The sequence below is a fragment of the Bos indicus genome, chromosome 14, assembly GCF_029378745.1.
Source record: "Bos indicus isolate NIAB-ARS_2022 breed Sahiwal x Tharparkar chromosome 14, NIAB-ARS_B.indTharparkar_mat_pri_1.0, whole genome shotgun sequence".
Lineage (NCBI taxonomy): Eukaryota > Metazoa > Chordata > Mammalia > Artiodactyla > Bovidae > Bos > Bos indicus.
In genome coordinates, this window is record NC_091773.1 from 82,239,776 (window position 1) to 82,261,687 (window position 21,912).

General features: G+C 47.0%; 1 protein-coding gene and 1 long non-coding RNA gene across 2 annotated transcripts in view; both read right to left on the reverse strand.

Moving 5' to 3' along the window:
• Positions 1 to 19,648, reverse strand: part of LOC139187014 (uncharacterized) — a 32,679-nt gene extending 13,031 nt beyond the window's left edge. The window contains exon 1 of the long non-coding RNA XR_011570721.1: positions 26 to 19,648. This is a non-coding gene — a long non-coding RNA (uncharacterized lncRNA). The remainder of the gene's footprint in view (positions 1 to 25) is intronic.
• SNTB1 (syntrophin beta 1) overlaps positions 1 to 21,912 on the reverse strand; it is a 250,907-nt gene that overhangs the window by 45,251 nt on the left and 183,744 nt on the right. The window lies entirely within an intron of this gene.

The window sequence follows — 21,912 nt, forward strand, 5'->3', positions numbered from 1 at the left end:
GTCCACAGGGAGCTTGCCCTCCCACCTCCTGATACAGTGTCCACGGGGAGCTCACCCTCCACTTGTCCTGATACAGTGTCCACGGACATTTGATTCCTGCACGGTAGCTTTTCCAGACTCTAGTCATTAACTTGCCATTTTCAAGATCTTCTTTGTATTTACTTATTATGAGAACAACTGCTAGCTGCCCACCGAAAATCTATTCTGTCGTTTTTTATTAAAGGAATTAGAATTAACCAAAATTATTAGGAGTGACTATATGCAGGGTTAAAACATTCTTACTCCTAGCTCCAGCTTTCATAGGCCTTCATATTCACCCTCCTCTGACAATTCCAACGCAGGGGTGACCTCCACCTCTATTCTATTAGGACTGCTTAAACATCCGAGTTCATATACATTCCTTTAGTCACACATCCAGGCACCTCCTTCTCTGAAAAGAAGTCCTCTTCATGTCTGCAGCGCACTCTTTGTAGTTATCAAACAGGGACCGATATAAATGTTATTTCCAGACAGGAAAATAACTATGAAAACGTAGGGTGACCTGTGCCTTTCTTTCTCTCTCTATCCTATGCAGAATTAAATGAGACATACGAAGGCATGTTTCAAATGCAGTAGAGCGTCAGGGCTGAAATCTTTCCAAAGGTGGACATTTTGTGGATGTTCTTGAACCTCTCAGGAGGGCTTTTAGTGACAGATTTCATATAAAATTACCCTCATACTAATTAAATCTGAGCTCTAACTTCAATGTACAAAAGCAATAATGTAGCACACTAACGACTGAGAACCTAAAGAGGATGTCGCTTTCTGTAAAAAAAGCCTTTCTTTTCGTTTTTCTCTGTCCTGCCTTCAGAGCTCTTCACTCATTCACTCACAGAGTGTTTATTTGGCACGAATTGTATGCTAGGTCTCCTGCTCAGTGTCCCGGTCACTTAACGGGGGTGGAAGGTGGACAAGGTGGACAACAGAGTAAATCAGCGACCAATATAAAAACGTTACCTTGGCCAGTGTTATAAGGGGACAAAGCAGGCTGAACTTAATCAAACTCATGTCGAATGACTTAGACACCAAATACGGCTGAAACTTCCACTTGCAAATAGTTTTCATCACTTTCCAGTGACAGTGCCGTGTTCTAACTCTGTGAAAAATATTTTTAAATCTGAATTTTGGCCTCCATGTTATTTAGCCGATGCCCTGAGTGCAACCTGGCTTCTCTTGCTCCTCACTTCTGGTTTCTCCAGCACCTCCCATTGATCTAATTTAAGAACTTAACAGTATCTACTTCACAGGGTAACTGAGAGCCAAATGAAGTAACACAGGAAAAGTGGAAGTATTGGAAGCATTACATAAACGCCAATAGGAGTACACGCTTAAAGCGCACAGTCAATGGTGACGCTTCCTGGAACTGCCGCAGTCTGCAGGGCTCATCACTTACGGAGTGACGCCCACTGTTACATCGACACACCCTTAACAGGCCTGATCCTGGCCACCCCTGTGCAATCATAAGGTCTCCACTGAACACAAACAACGGCACTTTTGATTCTCCGGAATGCGCTGTCCTCGAGCAACTCCACGAAATCACTGCAGATGGTGACTGCAGCCATGAAATTAAAAGACACTTGCTCCTTGGAAGAAAAGTTATGATCAACCTAGACAGAATATTCAAAAGCAGAGACATTACTTTGCCAACAAAGGTCCGTCTAGTCAAGGCTATGGTTTTTCCAGTGGTCATGTATGGATGTGAGAGCTGGACTATAAAGAAAGCTGAGTGCCGAAGAATTGATGCTTTTGAAGTGTGGTGTTGGAGAAGACTCTTGAGAGTCCCTTGGACTGCAAGGAGATCCAACCAGTCCATTCTGAAGGAGATCAGCCCTGGGATTTCTTTGGAAGGAGTGATGCTAAAGCTGAAACTCCAGTACTTTGGCCACCTGATGCAAAAAGCTGATTCATTTGAAAAGACCCTGATGCTGGGAAAGATTGAAGGAGGGAGAAGGGGACAACAGAGGATGAGATGGTTGGATGCCATCACCGACTTGATGGACATGAGTTTGAGTAAACTCCAGGAGTTGGTGATGGACAGGAAGGCCTGGCGTGCTGCAGTCCATGGGGTCGCGGGGAGTTGGACACGACTGAGCGACTGAACTGAACTGCACAAGAACATACTTCCTGTATTTCCCTCTTTCTTTCTTGGCTACATCACAAGACATGCAGGATCTTAGTTCCCTGAGCAGGGTTTGCACCCCAGCAGTGGCAGTACAGAGCCCTAAGCACTGGATCGCCAGGGGAGCCCCTTGTCTTCTCCCCTTCTGTTGCCAACACTTAACCTCTTCCTATAGCAGCTCCTTATGTGCTTTTCATGCACCAAACACTGTTAGATTTAGTCAACTTCTTCTCCACCTTTTGACCCTTAGATAATTGGTGACCTTTTTCATTAGAGCTACTGTTTTCCCTCCATCCATCTTAAGACCTGAGGATCAAAGGCTTACATGCTATTCTAGATAAGATTTGCCACAGACACATAACTCTGGGACCTCTTCACTCTCTGCCAGGAAGGACTGTCTGAGAAGAACTCTGTCTTTAAACTCACCATGTGGGGAGTGTAAGGTCTGGGACAGAAACATATCACCCACGACAACCTGCTCGGTTACAGACGGGCTACAGGTGGGGTCAACAATGGCCCTGTTTTGTGAGTCTGTAAAGGCGCTCATTCTGGTCTCTTGCCTCATACTAACCTCATCTCCAGCAGATTTTGAGGTCCCTTTCAGCCTCGTTCCCCAAGGGTGAAGACCACCAGTCCAGTCTGCACGCTTTTCTCTCCCACACCCGTAAAAAGCGTTCTTCCATCTTCATTGTGTGCAAAGGAATGTGGGTAGGTTAAAGGAAGCGACTGCCAATATCGCATTTGGTCTCAGTGGCTGCAAACAGCCATTCTCATTAAATTAAATTGAAAAAGGGATCCTGCAGTTGAAAAACAGAAAAGATGATGATGATGAAAACAAGTAAAAAAAATAGAGCACTTGAGTTTAATTTTACCACTTTCTTATATAAAGAGAATGAAAAAAGTGAAGTGTTAGTCATTCCGGCGTGTCCGACTCTTTGCGACCCCATGGACTGTAGCCCGCCAGGCTCCTCTGTCCATGGAAATCTCCAGACCAGACAGAATACTGGAGTGGGTGGCCGTTCCCTTTTCCAGGGGATCTTCGCAACCCCGGGATCAAGCCCAGGTCTCCTGAATTGCAGGCGGATTCTTTACCGTCTGAACCAAACTGAGATGAGTCTCTTCCCACTGTTTCTATTGTAAGTCACTAACGACCTACAGTTGACCCCATTCATGAGAGAAGTTAAGTCATCGATGAGCATCAGTTTTTTAAAGGGTGAAAAAAGTTGGAAAGCTTTGCTAGAAAGCTTTTCAGACAAAAATGATAAATGAACAGTCTTACATCAAACCAAGGATCTGAACAATCGATAAAAGCCCATTCACACCATCAGAACAGGCCCTCCTAACTAAATGAGGTAATAGGCATTCATGGGACAAATATTTTTGAGCACATGCTGTATGCCAACAGCATGCCAGGAGTTGAGTGTGCATGTTATGACAAGCAGAACCACACGGGACTTCCCAGATGCAGCTTATAGGCTGCAAGAGGAGACAGATGGCACAGGAGTCACCAACCGAACAATAAATATCAATTCTAAACGCTGGTGGTGCTGCCACTCACCCTGAGGCTTACGTCAGAGTTCTACTGAGTCAAGTCCACTTGCTCTTGCTCAGGGAGCTTTGCTCATCTTAACTTTGAAATTCCCTTCGCATTAAATGCCATTCAAGGCAAGTGCTAACGTGGGTCAGCAAATTCGGAACGCACACCTGGAATAACAGGTGCATGGAGGTTGCTGGCTTCCTGTAAGTATTTCTGCAAACAGCAGATTCCTTTGCAAATGATCCTTCACCCACACCATGTTTGCAGGCCTTTTTGTTTTTGTTTTTTTTTGCAAATGTTTATACAGCTGTTAAAAAGAAAAACCAGGAAAAACAATTTTTGGGACTGAAAAAAAAAAAGCCAACCAAAACAGATACTCTTCTCTTGCTTTGATTTTCCATTTTCTCAGACTTTAAAAAACTCCATTCCAGGGAGTTTTGATTCACAGGGCAGATCATTAAGAGAACTGTGAGGTCACAGTGAAGTTTAATTATGGCACCAGGTGTGATAGTCAAGCGATTAACCAGCCAGCACAGCCCCACCAGTGGGAGTGGGAGCCAAGAGGAAGCAAGGCCCAGGGGCAGCGACGGAGCGCAGGCCTGGGAGGCGGCCCCACCCTCCCACACCAGGTGTCTCCTGCCTTCCTCAACGTGCCAGCACCTTTCAGTCTCATGTCTGGTCCCATTACTTCAAGGTCTCCCATCCAGTCACATCTTTACTGAGTACATCCGTTGTACATCCCAGGAACTAAATAGTGATGAAGACATAAGTAGTCCCTGCCTTCATGAAACTTAGGAATCTACGGTGGTGACAGACAAAAAAGCAAGGAAACACGAAATGATTCCAAACTGTAAACATGAACAAAGCAGGTGATGAGAAAAGGGAGCAGGGCGAGGGAAAGACGTAAGTTAAATGAACTCATTCTTATAAGGATCCTTAGGGCTTAAAGGGGCTTCCCTTGGGGCTCAGACGGTAAAGAATCCGCCTGCAATGCCAGAGATCCAGGTTTGATCCCTGGGTTGGGAAGATCCCCTGGAGGAGGGCATGGCAACCCACTCCAGTGTTCTTGCCTGGAGAATCCCTATGGACAGAGGAGCCTGGTGGGCTACAGTCCACGGGTCACAGAGTGTCGGACACGACTGAGCGCCTGGCACACACACACTAGTGCTTAAAGGTTAGTCTTGTCCAAGGTCCCTGCCTCTTAAGAAGGGACAAAGCACGAAGCCCAACAAACAAATTGCTAATAACAGAATTTCAGCCACAAAGTGGCTCTTTGGGGGGATGGCGTGTTGGATGGGGCTTTTTCCTAATCCCATAAATCACCTCATCTAGAAAGCATCTGGGGAGTCTATTTTTAAAGCTGGCTCAAATTCACAAATACAAAAAAGTCCTTGTCTTGAAGAAGGGAAATACTGAACTGTTCAAGGATGAGATCAAGCAGAAAGAGAGGAAGGACTTTGTTTATTTTATCCAGTTCTCTAATGTTTGAGCTTTTTATGAGCCTTCATTACCTTGGTCGGTTACAAAGTGGGAGGGTTGTCTCTTCTAAAGAGCTCATGCCTTCACGTATAAACCTCCGATGATTCTGATATTTCTGGATCATTTCAGACTTTGAAGTTTGTGGTCCTCTGTGGCAGCTATAGAAGGTAACACAACACCTGGTGTGGGGGGCCCGGGGCACTAACCTCCCTCCCACCGGGGGCGTGGTGGGTTTTTATCAGCCTGCGTGATTTGCACACGCCTGTTTCACAGCCAGGGTTCTTGCTAAACTGGCATTTTTACAGGATGGCAGTTTTTTAGAAGGACCAGTGGAGAAATGAGTATCCTTCACAACACAACCACAAGGAAGGATCCCAATTAGTGAGCTTGCCAATTGATCACCATCTTGACTGTAAGTTCTTAATGAGGACGTAGGTCATCGTTAATACAAAGCAAGAGCTCGGGAGCACCGGGATCGGACAAGGCAGCGCCAGCCTATCTCTGCAGACTGGGAACGATCGGCGGTTCTGAGCCACACGGGGCCGCCCCAGGACACGGCCTCGGCCAGAGACGAACCTGTGCTCCAGCCATCTTGCGGCTTCAATAACTTAAGTCCTGCACACACTTAATGTCCTTAAAAGGTTGTGGGTTTACTTATACATATAATTCAAGATGAAACCAAGATTTAATATTAAAACAGAATACACATTGTCTGCTGAAATTAAGAGTCTCTCGGTAGATTTTCCAGTTGCAAAACTCTTCATTAATTCTTCAAAGATAAACTTTTTTCAGACTTCCTGGATGGTTCAGTGGTTAGGAATCCACCCACCCGTGCAGGGGACGTGGGTTCGATCCCACATGCCACGGGGCAGGTAAGCTCCACCGAGCTCACGCTCCAGGGCCCGTGATCCAGACAAGAGAGGCCAGCACACCGCAGCAGATGGCAGTCCCCAAACGCCGCAAGCAGGGAAACTCTGGGCAGCAGAGAAGGCCCAGCACAGCCCCAGGTAAATACATTTAAAAAAATTTAAATCAAAGGTAACAAAATTCTATGTAAGTAATTTGTAGTAACAGTGGGCTGTATAACCGTGAGACTCTAGCTCCTGAGACTCTAGCTGTTGCCTCAAAACCAGTAAGATGGGCAACTTGACACTGTGCACACAGGTTTTTTGGTAAATTTCTGAAACTGACTGCTGGATGATGCTTTTGCTAAAAACTCTCATTTTCTATCTATTTATGCCTAATTTCAAAACAGGTTTGGAGAATTAAATGCCATTCCGACAATGATAAAAAACTTTGCTAAAAAATACAGGCCATTGGTCAATTCACCAAACATACAGACTGGTCATCGTACTGCCAGAAAAACCTACTTCCATTCATTACAAATGGATAGGTATGAGTCAGTTGGGCCCTGAAACCTATAAAGAATGATGAAGGCTTAGTGGTTATTTTGCAAATGTCAAAGATATGTATTACTTCTAAAGGATAGAAGGTTAGTAAGAATCGTCGTTGTATTTTATAATAGATCTTTCTTTTTAAAAATTCAATTTGTTTTTGTCTTAGCAAAAACTAATAGCCACTGAATTGCATGGTATGTTCAGTTTGTTAAAATTTATCAAGTACTACTAATAACATATGCATGTATATGGATGTTTCTGTTGGTGTTGTTCAGTTGCTCAGTCGTGTCCGACTCTTGGACCCCATGGACTGAAACATGCCAGGCTTCCCTGTCCTTCTCTAATTCTTGGAGTTTACTCAAACTCATGTCCATTGAGTCAGTGATGCCATCGACCATTTCATCCTCTGTCGTCCCCTTCTCAGTCTTTCCCAGCATCAGGGTTTTTTTCCAATGATTCAGCTCTTCGCATCAGGTGGCCAAAGTATTGGAGCTTCAGCTTGAGCATCAGTCTTCCAGTGAATATTCAGGACTGATTTCTTTTAGGATGGACTGGTTGGATCTCCTTGCTGTCCAAGCGACTCTCAAGAGTTTTCTCCAGCATCACAGTTTGAAGGCATCAATTCTTCAGCGCTTGGTCTTTTTTATTGTTTAGCTCTCACATCCGTACATGACTGCTGGAAAAACCATAGCTTTGACTAGATGGACCTTTGTCAGCAAAGTAATGTTTCTGCTTTTTAATACGCTGTCTAGGTTGGTCATAGCTTTTCTTCCAAGGAGCAAGTGTTTTTTTAATTTCATGGCTGCAGTCACCATCTGAAGTGATTTTGGAGCCCCAAAAAATAAAGTCTGACACTGTTTCCACTGCTTCCCCATCTATTTCCCATGAAGTGATGGGACCGGATGCCATGATCTTTGTTTTTTGAATGTTGAGTTTAAGCCAGCTTTTTCACTCTCCTCTTTCACCTTCATCAAGAGGCTCTTTAGTTCCTCTTCGCTTTCTGCCATAAGGGTGGTGTCATCTGCATATCTGAGGTTATTGATATTTCTCCCGGCAATCTTGATTCCAGCTTGTGCTTCTTCCAGCCCAGCGTTTCTCATGATGTACTCTGCATATAAGTTAAATAAGCAGGGTGACAGTATACAGCCTTGATGTACTCCTTTTCCTATTTGGAACCAGTCTGTTGTTCCATGTCCAGTTCTAACTGCTGCTTCCTGACCTGCATACAGGTTTCCCAGGAGGCAGGTCAGGTGGTCTGGTATTCCCAGTGAAAGATTGTTTCTTTCTGACGCTTGCAGCCTATTTCCTCCATTTGGAGACCCCTGGCCTTCCTGCCTGCTACCCTCTTACCATCCCTTGAAGAATTTTCCACAGTTAGTTCTGATCTACACAATCAAAGGCTCTGACGTAATTAACAAAGCAGATGTTTTTCTGGAACTCTTGCTTTTTCTATGATCCAAAGGATGTTGGCAATTTGGTCTCTGGTTCCTCTGCCTTTTCTAAATCTAGCTTGTACATCTGGAAGTTCTCGGTTCACATACTGGTGAAGCCTGGCTTAAGGATTTTGAGCATTACTTTGCTAGCATGTGAGATGAGTGCAGCTGTGCAGTAGTTAGAACATTCTTTGGCATTGCCTTTCTTTGGGATTGGAATGAAAACTGACCTTTTTCAGACCTGTGGCCACTGCTGAGTTTTCCAAATTTGTTGGCATATTGAGTGCAGCATCATCTTTTAGGATTTGAAACAGCTAAACTGGAATTCCATCACCTCCACTAGCTTTGTTCATAGTGATGCTTCCTAAGGCCCACTTGACTTCACATTCTGGCTCTAGGTAAGTGATCACACCATCGTGATTATCTGGGTCATGAAGATCTTTTTTTGTGCAGTTCTTCTGTATATTCTTGCCACCTCTTCTTAATATCTTCTGCTTCTGTTAGGTCCATACCAATTCTGTCCTTTATTGAGCCCATCTTTGCATGAAGTGTTCCCTTGGTATCTCTAATTTTCTTGAAGAGATCTCTAGTCTTTCCCATTCTATTGTTTTCCTCTATTTCTTTGCACTGTTCACTTAAAAAGGCTTTCTTATCTGTCATTAAGATAAGAATGTATTGTACTTAAAGTTAAAAAAAAGCAATTTAGTATTGCAAGAATAAAACCAGAAAATACAGTGAAGCTACAAGAAGTACATAAAACCCACCATTACCTCCTCAAAATGCTAATGGGAATGCGCCAGTCCAGCTCTTCCGCATTCATCTGTTGTTCTGTCTCGATGTGGTAGATTACAGATGGATAGACATCTGTCAAGAAGTGGGATCTCTCCCTTTCTGTGCTGGCCCTGCAACTAGTGCTGACTAATGGGATGCAGCACAAATGTCGCTGCTGTAGCTCCTGAGAGCAGATTTTAAAAGATGTGCAGTTTCTGCCTTTGTATGGTTTGAACTCCTGGGGTCCAGCTGCCAGGCTTCAGGAAGTCCAGGGCATACAAAGAAGGCACCCACAGGACCGAGGTGCTCCAGCTGACAATCCCCGCCGAGCTCCCAGCTGACGCCTTTGCCAATGGACAACATACATGTGTGCCGCTTTGGACAGGGCACCAGGTCAAGCCTGCACATGACCGCAGCTGCAGCCAAGAGCACATGGAGCAGAAGCGCTTTCCAGACCCATCCAGTCAGCCCACAGGGTTTCGAGACGATACAATTAGTATTGTTTTGAAGCCACTGCATTGCTTCAGTCGTGTCCAACTCTTCGCGACCCCACGGACTGAGCCCACCAAGCTCCTCTGTCCACGAAATTCTCCAGGCAACAATACTGGAGTGTGTTGTCATGCCTGTCTCCAGGGTCTCCTAAATCCGAGGATTGAACTCACATCTCTTATGTGTCCTGCACTGGCAGGCAGATTCTTTACCATAAGCGCCATCTGGGAAGCCATACCTCAATTCAAAAGTCATTTAATTGGCATAGCTATTACTGAACAATAGATAGCTGAGATTGTCTACTATTGTGTCTATCCATTTATTACTTAATTTACCTACAAAGTGTCTTGGTTGGCAATAGCAGTGTCTCCCCAGACAGATGGCATGGTGTTGGAATCCGTCTGACCATGAGATGGGGTGGAACTGGGCAAACTGGGCTTGGTCACTGGGAAATGGATGGGCCGCTGCTGCGAGGCTGCAGAGGCAGAAGGCAGAGCAGGACCGTGAGGGCTGGTCCACCGGAGGCCAGAAGGAGCGCCGGACGCATCCTGCCAGCCTGACGACCGGTCAGACGGAAGCTGGCGGGGTGCGCGAGGGCGCAGAGTGGGCGGCAGGCCTGCGGGCGCCCGCGAGGGGCTGAGAGCCTGGTGCCCGGCTCCTCCCACAGGGCCACGTCAGGGCGTCTCCCAGCGCTGCGGGGGCGCTGCTGGGACGCTCGGAGAAGACCCCCAGTCTCGGCAAAGGTGGGCCTGTCCGCCGCACCACCAGACTGTCCCCGGGGCCGCGGCCGGGCGAGGCAGCTGTCTACAGCTGAGGATGCGATCTCAGTGTCAGGGCAGGTTTCACCGGTCTCGTGAAGATGAAAACACCCGAGATTCTGAAACCACTCACCTGGATGACACAGTGTGAAATGACCTTAAGGACAGAACCCTTAAACTGTAAATGTGTTATCAGAAACAAGTCACAGGCAAGCCTTAGCTTGCGCTGGGCCGGATCCCAGCTCCAACCCCATTTCCTTCACACTTAAAACATGACCCTTCATTTTAAAGCCCCTTATATAAAAACCAACAAGGCAGTCATGTGTGTACCAGACAACTTCACCCACTCCCTGCGTCTCCCTCCCCAGGTCTCACGCTGTGAACCCGGCTGGGGAGCAGGGGGCGCCCAGCGGCCTGGCCAAGCTCCACCTGGTTAAGAAATCTCAGGTTTACCTGCATGACTTTTAAACTGTATCTGCATATAGTTGATTTCCTACGTCGTGCTCGTTTCAGGTGTACAGAAAAATGATTCAGTTTATACATGTACATACTTTTTTTAAGATTCATTTCTCATAAGAAAACAATTTTTTTTTTGATGTGGGACCATTTTTTAAAGCCTTTATTGACTTTGTTACAACACTGCTTCTGACTTATGTTTTGGTTTTTTGGTCATGAGGCAGGTGTGATCTTAGCTCCCTGACTGGGGATCAAACCCACACCCCCCGCACAGGGAGGCACAGTCTTACCCTCTGGAACTCCAGGGATGTCCCGCTCGTGTAAGTCTCTGTAACCAGCAAGAGCCTACGGCAGGCACGTCCCTGGTGGGTGAAAGTGTTACTTGCTCTGTTGTGTCTGACTCTTTGCAACCCCGATGGACTGTAGCCTGCCAGGCTCCTCTGTCCATGGGATTCTCCAGACAAAGATACTGGAGGGGGTTTCCATGCCCTTCTCTGGGGCATCTTCCTGACTCAGGGATCGAACCCAGGTCTCCTGCGTTGCAGGCGGATTCTTCACTGCCTGAGCCACCAGGGAGCACAGGGAACTCTGCTCAGTGTTCTGTGGTGACCTAAACAAAGTCACAGTGCTTTCATGTTTTGAAGCTGCCTCATCAAAACAGCCTCCTCCACAAGAACTGCTCTGGCTGCATGTTAACGACACGGGGAGCCTCTGCTTAACCACCTGGATCGGCCTGCGAGACGCGCCTGCCAGCCTACTGGAGTTTTCCACTGGGTTCAATCATCCCAGGCTCGGCATTGCAAGCGCTCAGACAATCACAAGCCTCTGGCTGTCTAAGTGATAAAGCGGCAGCGAGAGGCTCCTGGTGGCCGGAGGCTGCATTCCCGCCACGCGGCCTCTGCACTGGAAGTGAGTGAGGTTTTCCTTGCTGTTGAGCCGCTAAGCTGTGTTGGACTCTTTTGGGACTGCAGCCCGCCAGGCTCCTCTGTCCATGGGAATTTCCCAGGCAAGAACACTGGAGTGGGTTGCCATTTCCTCTTCCAGGGGATCTTCCTGACCCAGGGATTGAACTCACATCTCCTGCTTGGCAGGTGGATTCTTTACCACTGGAGCCAACTGGGAAGATTTCCTTGCATTCCCGTTAATGTGCTTTCTCCAAAAGTGTGAAAGCAGGCTTTGGTCTGTTCTGTTGATTTTATGAACAAGTTTTCTAAAGCCGAGGCCTTCACACGTTTAAATCTGCGGATAGCACTTATGAAGACGTCGTAAATCACAGGCCAGTTCACCCGTGTGCAAGCACGTGTGTGTGCAAGTGCAAGCGACAGTTTCACAAAGTGATACTTTTACTGTGTGTGACATTTAAACTTTTTTATGTCAGTTCTATATTCTGGGCTAGGCTATGGAGTGCAGTGATTAAACAGTCTAGGTGCTGCCATGAAAGTATGTTTTTAGATGTGATCAACAATTCAATCAGGCTTCTCTGATGGCTCAGAGGTCAAGAGTCCACCTGCCAGTGCAGGAGACAGGGTTCGATCCTCTTGGGAAGATCCTCCTGAGGAGGAAATGGCAACTCATTCCAGTGTTCTTGCCTGGAGAATGCCATGGACAGAGGAGCCCGGCAGGCTACAGAGTATGAGACTGCCAAGGGCTGGACATGGCTGAGCACACAACTGCGTTCACGCGCGTCATCAGTGCTGACACAGCGGTCCCCTCTCTCTGAGGCTTGGAGGAGCAGCCACGGCCGGCTGAGTGCTCCGCTGTGGACGTGCACAGACCTCTGTCTGCTCGCAGGCGGCTTGTGTGCCCCTCCCGCTCTTCATAACTCACTCAGGAGAAAGCCTGTGCCTGCTCCCTCTCCCACAAAGACTGCCAGCCTCCCAGGAGACAGCTGCAAGACTAAGGTGGTTTCTGCTTGTGCCTCTAGAAATTTCGCTTTAAACAGAAGTAATGTACACCCACAAGACAATTCACGACACGTAACTCTGGCCAGTGCTTGATGAGTAGCCACGCTGAGTTCAACTCTTTCTCGACCTTATTCCTGACCCCTGCTTAGTAAACGCTCAGGAGACGTTTGTTGTCGACAGTGATGAAGGTGGTATCGTGTTTCAAAACTGAGAGCCATAAGTGGGAAACTTCTGCAAAAATTACCTTGACTTGTTAAGGCCCAGATTAGGCAAAGCCCCTGTAAAACACCAGCGTGAATTTCACTGCGAGTCTGATGAGATGTGTATGGAAATATGCTTCAGATGGGTGCGGTTAACCCATCAGCCCGTGGACCCTTGAGGCACTTGGGGAAAGGCGCCCTCTCCTGGAAGGAAGCGGCCCTGCAGGTGCCCCGTTGGGCGGCACCCAGGGGCGGGCCCTTTCTTCCGGGTCAAGCTCCTCCTCCTCCGCCACCAGTGCCCGAGCCTGGCAAGTGGAATGTCATCTGGGTTTTGCCCCCATTATTCCTCACTGCTGGGCACCTGTGTGGAACGCCCGAAGTGTGTCACTGACATAGCAGCCGTAGAGAATACCATCAACCTACAAATGCACACAGACCAGACCAGGGTTTAGCAGCTTGCTGCTGCTGCTAAGTCGCTTCACTCCTGTCCGACTCTGTGCGACCCCATAGACGGCAGCCCACCAGGCCCCACCGTCCCTGGGATTCCTCAGGCAAGAACACTGGAGTGGGTTGCCATTTCCTCCTCCAGTGCATGAAAGTGAAAAGTGAAAGTGAAGTCGCCCAGTCGTGTCCGACTCTTAGCGACCCCATGGACTTCAGCCTACTAGGCTCCTCCATCCGTGGGATTTCCCAGGCAAGAGTACTGGAGTGGGGTGCCATACACATCTCAAAACAACAGCTACTCCTTTAAAAGTTTACATGGAGACATACATATTTCAGTACCAAACATTACACTGCTTTTTTTTTTTTTTTCTCACTTGCTTTTTAAAGAGAAGAAAACCCAATTTAGATTTTCAATAAGAAATCGACAATAGAAAATCTGAACAGGCAAGTCTTACTACTTCATCTGCTAACCCAAAGTGGATGAAACATCTGCTGGAACGTTCCATGAAGGTCACTGCCCACTCGGGTCCAAGTTTCGGTGAGTTGTCTTTAAAAGAAAACTTGAGCAAACTACGCATTTCCTGTATCTCACAAAACCAGGCGGTGGCAAGAATTCAGCACGATAATGTGCAGAAAAGTGCTTGTAAATTCTAAACGCCTACAGAAATGTCAGTCACTTTAATCTGCGAGCTGGCCAGTGTCAAACTTAAGAAGAAACCATGAGAACCATTCCTGTTTAAGCCAGGGAAAAGAAAATATCAGAATGCTTCCTATCCTCGTTATTACAAAACACTGCTAGGAAAGTACTATCAACCCAGCAAAACGAAATAAAATAGGGTCATAAGTAACTGGAAGACAGAGGTAAGTTTACCATAGTCAGGGACTGAGATGATTGTATGATGGAAAACCCAGGAGAAGCAAAGGGAAAACTTATAAATGACAGGAGAATTCAACAAGTTGGCTAGGAACAGCATTTTATATATATATATACACACACAGAAATCACAGGCTTCATATATAGTCAGTGAAAGTGAGAACTGAACAGCTCCTATGTATAATAGAAGTAAATTAGAAAATAAGAAGTACAAATCCATCTAAAGAAAATTAAAAAGAATCAAACGGAGAGACTCAAAGAAAATCTAAACAAATACCCAGTTCTTAGACGGAACTGTTCATCATTATTAAGATCTCACACCTCCCTGCGTTACCCCAAAGCTTAAAGCAGTCTCAATGAACCCAGCATTTGCATTTGCATTCTGGCAGTGGGAGACTAGGTATCTTGAAAATGCTTAAAACACTTAAAAATGCTGGATAAAATCCAACTTATGTCCTTCTAAATGAATACCTTAAAGTCTCAGGTGCAAGAAAAAAAGAGGGAACCACAAAGCAATGGATTAGTGCTGTGGCCAGGCTGGGGTAGAAAGGCTGGGGCAGAATGAAGGAGAGTTTGTTGGTCTCCAAACCAACGCCTGGCTCCGGCTTGGGAGAAGCTGGGTGCCAGCCAGCACCACAGACGGCCAGGCCTGCAAGAGGAGAAGCTGTAACTGACGTCCATGCATAAATCTGAACCCTTTAAGGAATTTACAGTGAGTGAAAGAAGAGACAGAAAACAATCTTGACAGCACCTGGCGATCTGAGTGAGATACAAGGTCTCTTTTGTTTGTGCGGAACCACAGGCTATGGCTCTGGGGTCAGCGTCTATACTGTGTACACAATCCAGGAAACCCCAAGCTGGGCAATTATCGCAGAAGTTGACCTCAGCCACCGAAACTCTGGCGGTTCCTGGCAGATCCTTCAGGCTAAAGCTGCTCTGTAGGGACGCAACTCTGACTCAGGCACACAGTCTTCCCACAGTTAGGCCCTCGGTGGAATGAGCCCACAGTGCACAATTTCAGAACACATGTGATAAAGACCCTTCACGAGACCGAGCTAACGACATATCGAGTCGGGTTATTACAGCACTGAGAACTTACGCTTAGGCTGATCGCGTCTCCCTTTGTCCCCAGGCGCGTAGTTGACGTCCTAACCCCAGAACCTAAGAAGGTGGTTGTATTTAGAGACATATAAGGCCGGGGGCTGGTAATTCAATACGACGGTTGTTCCTACGACAAGAAGAGACTGGGGGACACATAAACAGAGGGAAGCGCGTGTGAAAACGCAAGGAGAGGACGGCCGTCTACGCACCAAGGAGAGGGGCTTCAGGAGAAACACTCTCAACGCCGCGATCCCAACTTCTAACCTCTGGAAGAGCGAGAAAACCAACCTCCTGCTGTTTAAGCCACTTAGTCTGCGGCACTCTGTTACGGTAGCCAGTAAACTAATGGAGCTGCCGATAACAAGCGGACAGACACAAACATAGAAATCTGTTAAAAATACTGGAAACCGCAAACACAGAATAAGACACTGAAAATAAGAAAAGGACTCCTGCTGAAAAAAAAAAGCTGAAAAGCCTATGAAAACATTAAAGAAGTATTTCATGAAGAAGGAAGCTGAATCCCAAAGGAAAGAGTGGGGTGTAGAAAGCAATGACGAGCAAAGGAAGCAGGCGTCTTGTGTTTAAACCTAAGCAAGCATCTGTTGTTGGATTAAAAAAGTGACAGCTAGCTTGGGGAATATAAAGCAAGATGGCCAATACGGCACTGAACAAAATAACAGGTAAGCCAGGAGCGGAGCAAACGCTTCCTGAATCCTTGTGTTTGGGGTGAAATGGGTTAGAGACTTCCCAGGGCTAGAGGGTGGGGGTGAAACGGGTCAGAGACGGGCTTCCCAGGTGGCACCAGTGGCAAAGAGCCCACCTGCCGACACAGGAGACAGAAGAGATACGGGTCCCACCCCTGGGTCGGGAAGATCCCCTGGGGGAGGGCAGGGCAACCCACCCCAGTGTTCTTGCCTGGAGAATCCCATGGACAGAGGAGTCTGGCGGGCTACAGTCCACGGGGCCGCAAAGAGTCCGACACGACTGAGTGACTTAGCTTCACTTTGGGTAGAGAGCTTCACTTTGTTTAGACTTTGTAAAGTCACATACGTATATTAAAATTAAAGGGAAATGACTAAAAGAACAGACCATATAATTTCCAAAATAAGTATAGAGGGAAAATAAAGAATAAAAGCATTAAATCCAGTAGCAGGCAAGAAAAAACAGAAACAGGAAACAGAAAAAGCAAAGACTCTGACCGGCAGATCCCGGGGTAGCTCATGGCCCCGTGCCTCAGTGGAGGGAAGTAACGGCGTCGACCCCAGACAGCTCCAGGCTGGAGCGTTTCTCTCACCAGGGATCCCTGTGGGCGACCCAACGATCTCCCAACAGCAACAGCCCGGTGACCAGGCATCAGGCCATCCTGAGTCATCAGAAAAGACTCTGGCTGCTAAGGTTCGAAGTTCCAGCCCAGCCTGCCTCCCGTCGCCAAGGGTCTCTCTCGGGAGAGCTGGGGCCCTGCAGAGCTATTCTTGCGAAATTCATGACCACGTTCAACAAGAGGTAGGGACCTACCTGGAAGTTACGACTCCAAGCTCTCCTCGCAGTGGGAATGGGTTTGATCCTTGGATTGGGAACTAAGATTCTGCATGCCATGCTGCATGGTCAAAAAAATAAAGGGATGGACAACAGTTCTTACAATAAGCACACGCTGACTTTCAAAAAGGAAACTGTGTTTTAAAAAAGTCCAAACTGAGTGAAAACCAATCAGGTTACCCTCCTTTTCTGCTTGGGAGGGAGAGAAGAGAAACGTGTATCACTTTATCTAATATTTCATGTCTCTATGCAGAGATACTCTGTTTTCCACGCTTGCAGGAAATACTTGAAAAATTGGCTTGATATATGCTATTCCTAAGGGTACTGGAGATGAGACTTAACTAAATTCATATTTTCACCTAAGTCTTTGCTTTGGGGCTCTCCAAATTCTGAAAGAGATGGGAATACCAGACCACCTGACCTACCTCTTGAGAAACCTGTATGCAGGTCAGGAAGCAACAGTTAGAACTGGACATGGAACAACAGACTGGTTCCAAATAGGAAAAGGAGTACGTCAAGGCTGTATACTGTCACCCTGCTTATTTAACTTCTATGCAGAGTACATCATGAGAAACGCTGGGCTGGAAGAAGCACAAGCTGGAATCAAGATTGCCGGGAGAAATATCAATAACCTCAGATATGCAGATGACACCACCCTTATGGCAGAAAGTGAAGAGAAACTAAAAAGCCTCTTGATGAAAGTGAAAGAGGAGAGTGAAAAATTTGGCTTAAAGCTCAACATTCTGAAAACGAAGATCATGGCATCTGGTCCCATCACTTCATGGGAAATAGATGTGGAAACAGTGGAAACAGTGTCAGACTTCATTTTTTGGGGCTCCAAAATCACTGCAGATGGTGATTGTAGCCATGAAAGTAAAAGATGCTTACTCCTTGGAAGGAAAGTTATGACCAACCTAGATAGCATATTCAAAAGCAGAGACATTACTTTGCCAACAAAGGTCTGTCTAGTCAAGGTATGGTTTTTCCAGTGGTCATGTATGGATGTGAGAGTTGGACTGTGAAGAAGGCTGAGCGCCGAAGAATTGATGCTTTTGAACTGTGGTGTTGGAGAAGACTCTTGAGAGTCCCTTGGACTGCAAGGAGATCCAGCCAGTCCATTCTAAAGGAGATCAGCCCTGGGTGTTCTTTGGAAGAAATGATGCTAAAGCTGAAACTCCAGTACTTTGGCCACCTCATGCGAAGAGTTGACTCATTGGAAAAGACTCTGATGCTGGGAGGGATTGGGGGCAGGAGGAAAAGGGGACGACAGAGGATGAGATGGCTGGATGGCATCACCAAATCGATGGACGTGAGTTTGAGTGAACTCTGGGAGTTGGTGATGGACAGGGAGGCCTGGCGTGCTGTGATTTATTGGGTCACAAAGAGTCAGACACGACTGAGCGACTGAACTGAACTGAACTGATGAGGCTGGAGCAATGGTCTCAGCCCACCTGATCACATGTGTATCTAATTAATCACAGGAGGACTTTATTTGACCCAATCAGACTGTGGTTTTCTCTGTGGATCATTATTTGCTTTTGAAACTTCTCACTTTGCTAGTTCCTTCCTTGATTAGCTTATAAACTACTTGAGGACAAGGACTATTTTTTGCATCTGTAGCCCACATGTGCCCTTGAACGGGGCTGAACCTCCCATAGGCAATTAACCTAAGTTTGCTGAATTTTCTTGATAATGCTAACCAGAGCACTGAAGAAATTAATGCTGGATGTTATTAGTTTTATCCATCACTAAGCTTGGGAGTAATTAAACCTTGGTTCATGGTCACTCTGAGCCACTTGTTGACCAGTTACCAAAGAGGGGACACAAGAGAGAAGCATAAAAGTCAAAAGTTATCAAATAGCAACTAGAAGCTGTAGGGGGGAAAGTCGAAAAAGAAACTGAAACTATTCTTTTAAATTACTTTTGAATATTTGTAGAGTCTTTTTTTTTTTTTTTTTTTAACACTTCCTGTTACAGTCTCTGGACCTTCCCTGATGACTCAGTGGGTTAAGAATCTGCCTGCAATGCAGGAGAAGCAGGAGATGCATCCCTGGGTCAGGAAGACCCCCTGGAGGAGGAAATGGCAACCCACTCCAGTATCCCTGCCTGGGAAATCCCACGGTCAGAGGAGCCTAGTGGGCTGCATCCGTGGGGTCGGAAAGAGTTGGACACAACTAAGCATGCACACGTGACAGTCTCTGCAGAAAATTAAATCAGAGAAAGACGAGTCAGCTGTGGACATAAGGCGATAGGACGCCAAATCGCAAAGCTACCACGAAGGCACTGCCAGACATGCAGTAAACGTCCTTGAATTTCTGTGTGTTTTTTTTTGTTTGTTTGTTTTTCTGTTTATTAGTGGGGTTGTTTTGTTCTTACTTGGAAGATATCTACTTTAAGATTAGCTCACATATCATCTTTGTAGAGCCTTCCGGGTGTCCTTCCAAACTGTGAATCACCAAATTTGCATATCATGGTGTCTGCAGTTAACTGATAAAATTTAACTCTAGCACTGGGCAGAATGCACTGAAGGAAAGTGATCACTCTACAGCTATTTCATGTTTCCATCTTGTATAGCGGTCACAAAGTAAAAATAATAATAATAATAATAGTAGTAGTGTGTTAAAGTGTTATTCGCCAGCCGTGTCTGACTCTTTGTGACACTGTAGATTACAGCCCGCCGTGGAATTCCAGGTCCATGGGATTCTCCAGGCAAGAATACTGGAACTGGTAGCCATTCCCTTCTCCAGAGGACCTTCCCGACCCAGGGACTGACCCTGTTTCTCCTGCACTGGCAGGTGGGTTCTTCACCACTTTGCCCCTGGGAAGCCCTAGGGTGATGGAATTAGGATGTCCGAGACTTTGGCAGGTGATTCCACGAGCTGGGCAGAGGCCTCCTAAATGGGCTTTTACCTCCTATGAAAGCGACTCCTCGGAGATCCCTCCCCACTTCTGTCGAGTGAAAATACAAGAAGTTTGGATCTGAGAGAGGGCCGCAGACTGGCACCCTCATCTTGGACTTACAGCCTCCAGACGTGAGAAAATGTCTCTGTTGTTCACAGGCAGCCTGTGGGTGGTATTTGGTTATAGCTGCTTGGATGGACTAGGACAGATGCTGTGACAAGCGTTGTGCTTACATGATATCACTTAATATTCCCAAACCTTTGCAAAGTCGTCATTATACCCCTTTCACAGATAAGAAGACTGGGCCTTAGAAACATGGAGTGGGCTTGTCCAGGTCACGCAGCTGGAAGATCATCACACCGGGAAGTCCTACCCCAGAGTCCACCAGATGAATTTTCTTACAAAACTTTCGAGAAGCACTGCAACACTGCTGCTGACACACCAGACACTCAGTGACGGTCAGTAAGTGAACATAACATCTATCGACACTTACACAAGATACGTGACATTCTTTGTATCTGGTTCTGTAAAGGTAAAGGTGGAGAGCTACAACGGTGAGACAGACTTAGGGACCGCCATGTCAACACAGTCACAGGGTTTCTTTATATCGAGACCTCTCAGAGCTGTCAACACAGGTAAAATAGAGCCTTTTGGGGCGTCCTGGTGGCACTGGTGGTAAAGAACCCGCCTGCCAACGCAGGAGACGCAAGAGACACAGGTTTGAACCCTGGGTCGGGAAGATCCCCTGGAGGAAGGCGTGGTAACCCACTCCAGTGTTCTTGCCTGGAGAATCCCATGGACAGAGGGTCCTGGTGGGCTACGGTCCACGGGATCTCAAAGAGTTGGACTGAAGCGACTTAACACACACACACACAGCCTTGTTTTCAAAGTTATTTGGTCATGGATCCCATTACTTCTTCTTTATCTTTTACATTACCTCTTTTAAACTGTATTAACAGTTTGGAAAGCAATGTCATGAAAAATAATTTCATAATAATAGCTGGCACTTGTATGGAGCTCTACAGTTTACAAAGCACACTCACAGGCACACCATCACCTTTTGCAGGGCTGCACGCAAGAGTTGAGAGAAGCCATCAGAGGTTTCCCCAGGAAGCAAGAACTGGACGGAACAGGGTGCGTGGACGGAGCAGGGTGCGTGGATGGAGCAGGAGCAGGGTGAGTGGATGGAGCAGAGTGTGTGGGCGGAGCAGGGTGCGTGGACGGAGCAGGGTGCGTGGACGGAGCAGGGTGAAGGGCAGAAGGGGGCTCGGGGCTCGGTGTCCACTGTCGACCCGTGCCGTCATAGCAGGCAGTCTCCTTTCCTACAGAAACTTAATGCTTAGGGGAAGCAGGGCATTAAGTGAAAGGTCATTCACCGTTCTTTGCCTCAGTTTCCTCATCTGTAAAATGAGGCAGTTGGAACAAACTTAAGAGAGGTGCCGTGGCCAAAGTCAAACACCATCTTCCGCAGCATGGCTGGAATTGTGATTGATGTTCTCAGCTCCTTAACCAGTTCAACCCGTGTGCCGTGAACCAGGAGCCAGTAACAGAGGTGGGCACTCCGGCTGCAAGAAAAACTTAGGCGTGATTCCTTCTCCGGCATATTCCGTCTCCCAGAATGTGCTGGTAGAAATGTTTGTGTGCAGCTGTCCTCTAAGGCCAGAGCACCATGCCCTTTGGTACCTCTGACCTGTCGTCTCCTGAAAAAACAAACAAAAACCAGGTAGCACAGCACTGCCCTGAAATGTCACAGAGTCCTGGTGGCCAGAGCCTCGTGACCATGCCCGAAGGTCCTAAATCTGCTCTTACTCAACAGCAGGGCTGGAAGTCAGCTTCCCTGTGGTAATAAAAGCTATTACCCGACTCTTTAAACATTTCAACTTTCCTCCCTATTTCACAGTTCATAAAGCACCGCTCTGATGTGGAAGGATTTTTTATTCAAAAGGAGATGTAAGATAGCACGCTTTCCCACTGCTTGATGGCTTATTACTTCCCAGAAGCTAAGAAGCAGTGCTTCTGCAACACAGCTTTGCTAATTGCTCACGTCTAGTACGATGTCAGTGCCCTGGGCATCTTGCTGCCCACCTCCCAGCTCCATCCCACGGGGAGTCTGGCGTTAGCACAGCCAGAGCCTGGGTTAATATGCACCCCACACAACTCATTAGCTGCACATTCGGATCGGAGCCAAGATTCAACACAATGGATCCAGCAACGTGCTGGAGCCTGGGTCAGTGTCTCGGCCGAGGGCTCCTCGACGCCGAGGTCAGCAGCTCGGTGTTGACCCCACGGCCCACACCCAGCATGTCGTGCTCCACGTGGCCCTCGGGGAGGATGGCAAACATGGGCCTAGTTAAAAACTGACGGGAGGAGGAACTTCGCTTTGCAGGACCCACGAGGCTTCACGGTTACTGATCTGCCCTCCACTCACATGAAACGTCTGCGGGATTTATCTCCAAAATAAGAGCCCTGAACAG